This window comes from Aphis gossypii, chromosome 3 (genome assembly GCF_020184175.1).
Source record: "Aphis gossypii isolate Hap1 chromosome 3, ASM2018417v2, whole genome shotgun sequence".
In the NCBI taxonomy this organism is placed as follows: domain Eukaryota; kingdom Metazoa; phylum Arthropoda; class Insecta; order Hemiptera; family Aphididae; genus Aphis; species Aphis gossypii.
Window position 1 is genome coordinate 40,151,034 of NC_065532.1, and position 12,783 is coordinate 40,163,816.

General features: G+C 28.3%; 1 pseudogene; it reads left to right on the top strand.

The window, feature by feature from the left end:
* The first annotated feature begins 1,911 nt into the window (after positions 1-1,911).
* LOC114121413 (uncharacterized) lies at positions 1,912-10,830 on the top strand (annotated as a pseudogene).
* The last annotated feature ends 1,953 nt before the right edge of the window (positions 10,831-12,783 follow it).

Here is a 12,783-nt window from a genome sequence, read left to right on the forward strand (position 1 = left end):
ATTTGCTAAAACTATTATCATATAAAAAGTTATAATAGTTATAATAGACATTAATAGTCAAGTTTAAATTAAATTGTTATGCTGTAAATGCCTATTTTTTATTTTAAAAACTTAACACAGAGATGAGAGATTCTACACTTTTTATCCCAATGAGAAGGTTTCTTAATAATTTAAATACTTGACAATAGTCTTACAGGGGCAAGGAAACTAAGGGCCTACGGTAATGTTAATCCAGGCCTGATTTTGAGAGGACAACTTCAGCCACTTTGTCAAAGATTCCTTTTCGTTTATATTAGCTTTTTATTTACTAAAAGGCGTTTATTTTCATATAAATATGTATTTTAACAACTAACTACACTAATTATCAACAATAATATTTTAAATATTTATTATTAAATTTATCATACATAATTCATACCTAATCAGTGGCGTATTTAAGGTTTTTCCGCCTATAGGTACTTCCCAATTCGCCACCTCCCCCCCCCCATCCTTTCTAAAAATTACTTATTAAACATATTTAAATATACAATTTGTTATATTATAATATTATAACCTATAACCTAGTAAAAGAAACATTACTTATGAACATTAAATTAATTACACGTAATATCTTTTTTGCAATTTACAAATTAATTATATTTAAAACTTTAAATTTTTTTTTCTACCTAACCAGCTAACCTACTGGTTCGTACCGTGTTGCGTATATGTATAATATAGTAGGTTCATGTAAATAGCTGTTTAATTTTGAGTGAACGAAAAATGAGTTAAATTTGATTTCATCAAATGATAAATACTTTTTGTAATTTTGTAAAAAAAAATCGTTAAAATTTGCCGCCCTCAAATGTCGCCGCTCTAGGCCCGGGCCTATAAGGCCTGTGCCTAAATACGCCCCTGTACCTTATCAATCACATTTTTAATTTATATTTATATGGCTATACTTAATTATCTATAGGTATATTATACCCGCTATAAGTAGGTAGGTACTAGGTAGGTATATGAATGATCATCGAATCCAATAATGGCGTGTACTAACGCTCGGGCAGAGTGATGTGTAGTTAGCATAAATGTAAATGGCCATAGAATATAGATAGCTTCTTCAACATGATAGGTTCAAAGAGGAGTCATTTAAAGAAAATATGTAAAAGACACGAGAAAAAAATAATAAGTTGTATCCTAATCTCAATTTCGAAAAATGAACGATATGAGCTGATCTATAGATAGGAACTGTTTATGAAAGCATGGATAGGATAAAAATACAGAGATTATAGATCTATACCAAGTAGCAAAGTTGAATGCAACTGACCATCACATATTTTTCCATTAGTTAAGCATGTTGGTTTCTGATTTTGAGCATGTTTAGTATTAACTATTAGTACAGATCGGGAGCCGGGAGGCGGGATTTGTCTAATATAGGTGATTTTGTGTTATACTATTATTTGGTGAAAGTTGCAAGTAGGTAGATCAGTTATTATACTTTGCTGTCTAAAATTCAATATACACATTATAAAATACGTATAGTTGTAAGTCGTTATTTATTACACGCAGTATTATAACAATTTAATATTGTTTATTCGTGTTCATTTATACTATATCATACTTCACGAATATTGACCAATGACCATTATATATTATACGTCACATCCTGGACGCGGATCTAAGCCTTCGCAACAACACAGGTTCACTCTGTTCGTGTACAGCAGATATTCGACGACATCAGCCAGCATGTTGGCGTTACACTTTCGACGGAAGTGCTCCGGACCTCCGGTCCATAGCGGACGCATAGCGCCTGTTGTAAAGTGTCCACCCGGACGCCCCCTCTGCAGCACGACCACCGGATGACGATGTCCGCGACGAACGTCACCAAACAGTCGAATTCCCGTTCTTCAGACATGTCGTTTACTCTTATAGATAATGATAAGTCAGGTATGTTAAATTACCATCCAACTATAAAATACGGACACGGTAAATTTATGCGGTAAAAAATATTATACACGAGAATGAAAGGAATATCAGCAGATTATAGGTATATGTTAGTCGTTAATTGTGACTCTAACTGAAAGTCGAATCAGACAATATGTAAGCACATTGGTCGTTTGTAACGTACCTATATTGTGAATCAATATGTATACATTATGAGAATGCGCGAGATTTTAATATTTTATATAATATGTGTAGAGAAAAAAAAACACTAATAATTCGAAACAATATATAAACGATTCTATTTCGTTGCTATTACTTATTAAAAATTAACCATATTAAATGTTTTTCTGATCGTAACTAGGTATATTGATTGCGAATTGTGATGATTAGTTATTGATTATAATTTATAAAAATATATCATTATATAATAATAAGTAGGTACTTATTATAATTTATAGATAGGTACCTACGAAGGTTGTAGGTATTTTCATTTTTTTTTTTTTTTTTTTTTTTATAAACTAATTTAAAACATTTATTTTAATATACTAACACTTCGGTAGTTCAAATTTATTATCTGAGTACCTTCTTAGTTTAATACAATATCATTGCGGAACCAACCATTTGGCATACCTACAATCTAATGTTAGCTTATTTCTAAAATTATGTGAATTATTAAATTAAGTTTTTTTTTTTAAATTTAAACATCTTATAAAAAAAAAAATATTTATTTTCTATGCTTATAACTGTTTGATTCCTTACCCAACATATGTATGTTTTTCTTATTAGATTTAATGCTGGTTTTATATATACCAATATTGGCGAAGTCTGTATTCAGGTAACACTCATCCACTGGAAATATTATCCTAGGCTGACAAATCATCACCGTTTAGAATCGTGTTTCGTATACAATGAATAATGATACCTCTCATTGGATTCAAATTTTATACATCAGTGACCTACAATACAGCAGAGCGTTACTCACTTGACCACCCTTTTTTTTAAATATAACTTTCCCATGCTAATTGAAAATATCGACATATGATACTGGTTAGGTTAGACACTTAGACCGACAGCCCAGTGATTTACAGCGTGAGAGTTATCGCCTACTTGTGGGAATTGTGTTTAAAGAGGACGTTAATAAGGAAATGATTTTTCTATCACTTATTTTTTTGGGCATGGACCAATTGCGCTTGTATTCAAATTTGCCTGTTATTTATTGATCAAATGATTACTGGCTAAAGTGACTGGTTTTAATATATTTTATAATTTTATATTATGTGAATAAATTATAATATTATTATTTACCTATTAATACTCCCAAAAATTATTTATGTGTTTTTATATTTTTTTATTATATTTATAATTAGGATTTAATTTTGAACAATATTTGTACTATATTTTTTTAATTATTATACTTCGTGGTGACCAAATGAATTGTTTTAATGTAATTATCCTGTTATACTTATGATTATATTCTCCTTTCCTCGTGGTGAACAAATTGTTGAGAACCCTTTTAGATTAGTAAGCATATAAAACAATAGAATAGTAATGTAAGCATTTTTTTGTAAGCGACTGCGTCGCCAAAACAAGACGTAGAATAAGCAGAGTTAGTCGTGGATAAGTAACCGAACTGTGTAATACTGTGTTTTAAAATACTTTCTTAAATTAATTAAGTAATAAAAGTATTCTTTTTTAATGTACAGAATTTTCGTGTTGTGAATGAATAAATCCGTAAGATACAAACTTTTTCTTTACAATACATGTACTAATAGGACTTAACCGAAACAGTACATAACAAAATATATTATTCTTAAAACATGCAAAATATTAACATCATAATTACCTTAAACTCAAAATCTTATTACTATATGTCTTTATGATTTAACCACCTATTTTCTTTTTATTATTAATATTATTTTATTTTATTTCTCATTAACTAAACTGTATTATAATTGATAGCTGCCGATAGATAGCGTGGTAAGAATGAACACAATATTTTTATTAATTATTATTATTGACCGCAAAATATTCTTATAAAAATAGTTCGATTTGTATCCGCGACGAAACCAGCGATAAGTCTATAAACGCATGTTATACTTTTAAAGCATCTCACAACCGTCATATATAGTAAAAAATATACATATATATACCTATATATATATATCATATATATCTATGCAACCAAAGAGTAATAATTTATTTTATTTTTCAATGTTATCATTTAATAAAAACCGCTTTGTGTGGAAGTATTTTAGGTTCTTACTGGACATTGGAAACGGTAGATTTACCAAATTTGAACAATAAATCTAAATCCATAAAATCAGTGAAATTATTGGTATATCTATAATTTATCTTATCAGGGTTATTATTATATTAAATTACTAATGGTAATACCTACAATATAGATTTTGGTTTATTTACAATTTGAAGGCTATGTTCTGTATAGTAAAAAACAATAATTTTAATAATATTGAAACAAGTTAAACTGATATTAACTAAAATTATGTTTTGTTTAGCTGGATGCTAAATCTGTTTAGAACAGGACAAACCAGGGATTTAGATGAAACCGATTTGTATACGACTTTAGACGATCAGTTATCATCATCATTAGGTGATAAATTAGAAAAGTAAATGAACTAAAATTAAACATTATCTCTCTTATTATTATGTTTAAATTAATTTTTGTTTTACTTTTTTTAGGGAATGGCAATTAGGATTGATCAATGCATACTCTGCGACCGCAAGCTTAGTCTGATAAGAGCTTTTGTTAAATTATTTGGATATAAATATTTATCAATTCGATTTCTATTCGCAATGAATGATATTGTGATTAAGTAAGAACTATTTATGTTCATTATCCTTTTTTTTTTTATAAATCAAGACATATATTGATATATTTGGATATATATATGTATATATATATTATAGGAGTGTTAAATTATTTGAATCCAATAATAAGTATCATTGTTTACGTAAAACGATTCTGAACGAATATGATTTGTCAGCCTAGGATATAATTTTCAGTGGTTGTTGGAAAAGATGGTTTATGTTTTAACGGCCTGAATACACCAAAATTTAAGTTCTTTATAATAATTGTAAGCTAAACTTATGGAAAATCTTGTATTACATTTTCAATTAGATTTTGACGAATTTTTGTCAATATTTGAACTTCAAATGCTAGTAAAAAAAGTTGTGCCTATGTGTTCTTATAATTTTTTTATCACCATAAGAATAATTTATGAGAAATTTTGTTTTAATTTTTCAAGTATTTTGACTGAGTATTTTATCGACGCTTAAAAAAAAATTACTTAGAATAATTAAAAATTTCAATTGTCTATAAATACTCGTAGTTAAAAAAAGTCAATAAATTTTGAAAATCAAATCATGTAAAGAACATGACAATCTTAAAAACTGGTGAAATTTTCAAGTATCTACGACCTATACTTTTTGAATAATATAAAATATTTAAAATCGTTTGAGGATAAATCGTTATCGTTACGCTATTTAGTAATAATTTAAAATTCTAACGCACTTAAAATTTTTCCTATAATAATGCGTCGAGTTTTGTTTATAGCTACTTTAAGCAAAACTTATGGAAAACTTAGTGTGTTGTATTTTCAATCCTTAGTTATAAACACAAAAATTGTTATGATTTTTCAACTACAAAATTATTTGCAAATTTTTGTGATGCGCCGGTCGATGGATGTATAGAGTTCGTTTTCTATGTATACAAATATTCTGTAGAACAATTGAGTCATTTCACTACTGCAAATCTAAGGAGATACATGGTAGTTAATTCTTTTTTTAAATTTGGATTAATTTTTCGAATATTTTTATTCATTTTTATAACTAGTTCATGTTAATTTTTAGTCATGCTTTGATATGGAATTAAAAATATTATAGTTTTATTGGTACCTATACAAATTTAAGAGGCGGGAAAGTGAGTACCGCTCTGTTGTACATAAGACGTTGAGTGGGTCACTAATCACTATTATGTGTCTATTCAATTTGAATTCAACTGTGTAGATAGAAACAGTCTTTCAGCCTATATCACAACCTAAGTATTTCATGATCCTTATGTTTAGTTTATATATAGCTACAAAGTTATTACCTAGTTATTACAGACATTTAGTTTGGTTGTTATATTATATTATTGTATTATATTATGGTAGATTGAAAACATTTTTTCATCATATAAAAATTATTATTTTATTATAATTCAAAAACATTATTCGTAGGGATTTAAATATAACATTAAGAATATTACTAAACGCAATCACATTTTCAAAATATTATATAGATTGGTTTTAAAATATTGTCTATATTTATAGATTAACATCGTGGAACAAACTGTTCTCCGTAAGGTGGTATTGTTGAAAAGTTAATATCAATAGGTAGTGTAATATGGTATACGATACATGTTATATATAATATAAATAATTCAGTGACCCATTCGTAATTTACTGGAACTACAGTAGAGAGTTAAATATTTTTATATGTGTGTTTTGTTGTAAAATATTTTATACAATTTATTTATAATGTAATTAACCATTGTTATTATGTTATATAGAGTATCTCAGCCCCTTTTAGTTGGCGAGTTTTTGGCATATTTCAACCCCGATGGTTCCACCACTACTGACTTGAATCATGCATATATTTATGCAACTGGTATAGTATTCACAATGATTATGATATTATCACATTTTGGAGTGGAAAAAAACTTAGAATATGCGATGAAGATGCAAGTTTTTCCCTGTTCTCTCATACATAGAAAGGTAAACTTCTAAAAAATATTATTTAAGTATAAGTAGTCGAATATAGATACACAAGTTTTGAATGAGTGTTGAAAATATTGATCAACAATAACGAGGGAAGCATCAGCTGTATAGCGTGTTAATAAATTATTTTTTACTTGTCGATCAATTATATATAATATATTATTGTCTAAGTATAGTTTTGGTGTGGAACCACTAATAAATAACAGAATACAAACATTTAATAATATTTTAAGATAAATTTTTAAATTACCTTACTAGATGTCGAGGAGTATATTTTATTTATTTATTTAAACTATATAAACGGGCTTAAGCCCAGGTAAAAAGGTGCATATGACTTAAACATATATTGGTTATACAGATCATTAATTACAGTAATAAGACAACAAATATTTACTATATTAAATTATAAACTAAGGAAATGGGGGTCCTCATTAGCTATTTTCAACATGCGATTTATAGGCTCATTATACATGTAGTTAGCTGAACAGAGAGGGACATGGAACGGATAAGAGTATAGTAAAGCAAAGGATATAAATATTGAAATATGGGCATTAATGTTTGAATTTCAAGTTATAAAACTATTCATTATATTTGCAGTCGAGTTAAAATATCTTACATTTGTCCATGATCTATTTTTCAGATATTTTTCCACAAACTGAACAGTTTAATAGTATCACATTTACTACGAACAATTAAATTAAATTTTTAAATATTTATTAAAACTTTCAAATGATAAAAAAAATTTAAAACTGTCATAATATTATAATTTATAATATATTTTTATGTAATACGTAGAAACAATGCAGTAGATGATCTAAACCGATTCTTTTAAAAATAAATTTTATTATAATATTTTCATACCTAATTATACGATTAAAAAGTCACGTACGCTCTGCATAGAGTCAAACTATAATATTAAAATATTATTCTACTCCTTGAATGTGATATTATATTAACATATTATAGGTAGGCTAGGACAGTTAGGCGCAGAAAGCAGAACCGACCCGTCCTTATAGGATTTGTGAGGCCTGCTTAGAAGCAAATTAAGGCTATATAAGCAGTGCATTGTTAAAAAAAGCTCTGTAGGGTTTTCCAAAAGTATAACTATACTGTAATCCTAAGTTTCATTGTAAACTATATATTAATTTTATCGCTTTAAACAAGTTGTGTCTTAAATGTGGAATTGTGTCCCTATCGGGGTGTTTTTCAAGTTATACATGAGTTAAGTCCAGTAGATTTTTTTGAGGTATACGAGTTTTGTCTTATTGAAAAAAAGATAAGTTTTCAAAAGTTACGCACCTATAAATTCGTCCATTACATAATATAGATAGATAAAGATAAGTGTACGTATACAACACATATGTTATGTCTATATTTGATCATTGAAACACTATTAGTCATATATCAATAGTTTCGTTACATATAAACTCATTGATTGCGATCGTATTTTTTGCTTCACCAATCTAGCAAATACATTATACAACGCAATGAGGTGGTGCAACAGAGTTTTCAAAAATAATAGCTTGAGTAGTCTGACTACTCGTTTATATACGTATACTAATATCATATAATATATAATTACAGAATCACATAGAAATGCACGCTTGAAGAGAGTAAGTCCAGAAAATACTGCTGTGAGTATATTTATAAATTGTATTTAAAAAAAAAAACAAACTAAAATATAATATAGTCAATTGACATAGCCAATTTATTAAATTTTTATTTATTGTGCTTAATTTTTGTGTACACAAATCGTATTGCAGGTATAGGTTACCTACTATTAGTACCTACTCGTACATATTTTATTCTTTCATATAAATATAAACAATATAATAATAATAATAATAACAATAATAAATTTTAAAATCTTTTACGTCGAAACCCTTAGAAAAAACACACATAATATGATCAGAAATAATGCAAAACTAGGCCCTGGGCGGGGGGGGGAATTCCTGTACTGTATATTTAATAACAATAATACAGAAAAACAAAAAAAACATTTACTATCTTTCTTTTCAAAAATCGACTCGGGGAAATCGTATTATATATAGTGTGAAAATATTTTATGTTCGAAGCGATCCGACTTCTCTGTAAATACGATATTTTATATCAATATCATATTATATACCTACATACCTTTTGTCGTTATACTAATTAATAACACAGATTGACTGTACATGATGTGTGTTATTTAAAACAGGCGTACGGTTACCGCACGCAGGACCGGAGGGACTCGTCCGCGGACGGCCAACACTTCTTGCCGGCGTTCGGGCCGCTGTTCAGCCAACTCGGCCACCACTCCCGTCCACCGAGGCTGTACCAGGAGGCCGACTATCTGCCCGAGCTGTCGCCGTTCCTGCAGACGGCCGCGGCGTCCAACCAGGAGAACGCCATGCTGGGTTCCGGCAACTTTGGCGTCATACCCGGCGGCACTTATTACGCGGCCGGCGAGACGGCGTCCGCTTCCGACCCGTACCTGTACGACGGCAACAGCCACGGACGACCGCACCGGTACGTTCAGGGGCACCGAATAAATGCCATTAATAGGTATATTATATGATAATGATAACGTGCCCGTGTCGTCGACTGTAGTTTTTCTTCTTTACCCCCTCAAAAAAAGTCGAGTATTATTATTATATAATAATTACCTATTTGTATAGTGATAGCAGCAGTGTATAATATAGGTCAGGAGTCGCCAACATTTTCAAACGAGTGAGCTAAAGTTAAACATTTTAAATCCCTGGTGATCGACATACATGAGAATTTATAGGTCTTTGAGAAAAGAAAAACAATTATTTTCTTCGTAATACCTAATTTATTACGCGTTCGACCGACAATGTTAAAATTAATTTTATAACGACAGACCTACGTTCATAAAAAGATATTGACCAGTCGATCGACTGGTTGGCGACTCCTGCAGATACATATATTATAGGTAATAATCAAATCTTGTGCATAAATTATTTTAGTATCGACCCACATATCATTAAGTAGGTACCTAAAAATAATTAATATAACTTTTATCAATTAAATATAAATTTCCATTTAAAAATGTTGTAACGCATATTATATTTATCGTATTTTACATTTTAAATCAAAAACTCATTATAATAATTGAATACAAAATATTTTTTGTTATTCTAAATATATTTTGGAATAAAGTCCAAATCTAATCCATATACTCGATGTTATAAGTATAATATTATATTATATAATATTATTCTAAAGTCGGAATCATTTTTAAAATATTTATACAACTGTGCACGTACTTTTGTAAAAATCTATTAAAGTTCAATATTACACCATTTTTGTAACTGTTATTACATAATTATTTTATAGATTTTCTGGAAATCATAGACCGTCAGCATTCCGTGATCCAGAAGACTTTTTCGCAGGGTTCCGAGACTTTGCGGATATCACAGCTCCGACCAAGTCATCGTTCTCACAATACCATATGGCATATGGTATATGCCCCAGTGGAGGATGTACCGTCCAGCGAAGAAAAGATTAAGTCAAAAAAGAAGAGAAAATTAAACAAACATTTAGAGAACGAAAATGATAAAACAATTAAAGCTAAAAGGAAAATGCATGCGGGTGAAAAGGAATTATACGAACCTATGATTGCACTAAGTTAGAAAGTATAATACAAGCAAGAGTTGTTAAAATGTTATTATTGTTATTAATACTTCGAAGTACAAAATATGGGAATTCTTTTTTATTGACTATAGAGTGATGCAAAAATAAGAGCTCTAATTAGCAAAGTTCGTGAGCTCGATATTTCCATCACATGGTTTTGTCATTTAAAATATTTAATTTAACAAATAGATCCATCAAAAAAACATTGTTTTCCAATGTACTATTGTACTATACTATTATACTATATTATGTTAATATTACGTTTAATGTTATTACTTATATATTAATAAAATATATTATTATAATTATAACGTGTTAGTAATAACTAATAAGTCATATTCAAATTAAAGCGAATCTTGTTTTTATACTTAGTTATTATTTTATTACTGTATAAACGTACCAAATACCTAGTTGTATACTATTTTGTACTAATATATAATGTATAATGATTTGTAAATATTTATTTTTTAATAAATGTTAATAACTGATTTTCACTAAACACACAACTCAACTTTACCGAATTTCAAACATGTATGTTTAAGATTTAGATTAGGTTGTACGACGCCGACGAGGTTATAGAGATACAGCGTAATTTGCTACTATGTTTCATAGAAATTAAGACAATACATGATAAAATAAAATCCAGCAAACAAACAAAAGAAAAAGAAATAACAAACCATAAATGAAAAACGTCTTAAACGAGTTTTTTTAACGAGAATTGTTTTGCAATAGTCCGATTATCTCAAAAAATATCACACCTCAAGAACCTAAGGTATTTGCATATTCGGTTTCAATTCATTTCCACCATAAAAATTAGAATCATACTTATCAAAAACCACTAGCCCAAATCTCTGAAACTTTAATCCTCCGACTGCGCGAGCATTTGGGCGCGAGAATTATTATTTTTTGCATTGTTCAATAAAACTCCACTATAAACCGTAAAAACTATATGCCTATTATTACTATCCATAGATAACATATAAAACCATAAAGATTATTCAACTAGGCAGGTGAATACATAGGATAAAGATTTGAAACATGACTCAATTTAAAATTTTGTAAGTAATACATAATTTTAATAAATATAAAAAAATGTACCTATTTTAATAATTTATTATTATTAATAATATTTCAAGACATTACACTGGCGGTGTAGTGTATAATATTTATGGTTTTTTGGAAAAAAATTAAGATAGGTATATTATTTCAAGATTTTAAAAGACTGCTTTACTCTTTAAAAATCCCAATTCTTAGAGATATGTGGCCTGAAGAAGCCTTATATATAAAATCTGTAAGTATAATCACATAATAGATTCTGTGGTAAAACTACAAAAAGTTGCTTTTGTAATTTGTTCATATTGTGTGCTTTATAATTATAATTTCTATAATATTATATTTCTATATTATAAAGTATTTTTTTTTTTAATTAACAGTATAGGCATACACAGTTTACCGTAATATATATTTTTAAATAAAAACAATTAAAAAATTATCGTCTACAACGAAAAATGTAATACAATTATACATATATTATGGTAAAAAGGTATTGAACACAATGTAAAGTTTGTTAAAATAGTACAATAATATAATTCAAATTGCCAAAATAGGTACCTAGTGATTGGGTATTTCGCAAAATATTTTTACTATTAAAATTGTTAGAGTGTTAGACTAATTTATTGTAATATTATGTTGATTTATTTTTAAAATAGTAGTTTGATAGGCGATAGCAGTTTTATATATTAAGTTTATCTAATAATTTCTTCATTTAAATAATCGTTTGTCGGGGTCGATAGTCGGTGGAATCAATATGTAAAAAAAAATTCGCAGAATTGATAGGTTTCTTGTATTTTGATGTATTTCTAGATTCCGAACGAAGTTAATAGTTATGAATGTATATTGAATTTACTATGGTGTGTGTCTCTTTTTTGTGTCTGTGTACAGCATAATTTGTCGAAATAATTGTTCAATATTAAACTTTGGGGTTGGTTTCCGATGGCAAAGTGAATATTCTTAGTGCATTATAGAGGTAAAAAATAAATATTTTCCAATAGTTTTAAAAAAAAAATCGATTTTTTATATGGTTGAAATTCTTAAACAAATAATTTTAAACACTTGAAATTTTCACCAAATTTTTATATTAGTGTAATCTATATACCGTTAAATTTTTAAAATATTTAAGATTGTTTTAAGTTATTTATAGACAACTACAATTTTCTATTTTTCTAAGTAATTTTTTTTGAAGTGTCGATAAAAAAATTCTGGTTTCCCTAAAAAGGCACAATTTTTAGATTCTGAACGGAGTGAAGAATGTATTGATTTTCCAATGATGTGTGATTTTCTTTTTTTTTTTTTTGTGTCTGTGTACAGCATAACTAGTCGAAATAATGCTCCAATTTCAAACTATGGGGGTGGTTTCCGATGTAAAAGTGAATATCCTTGGTGCATTATA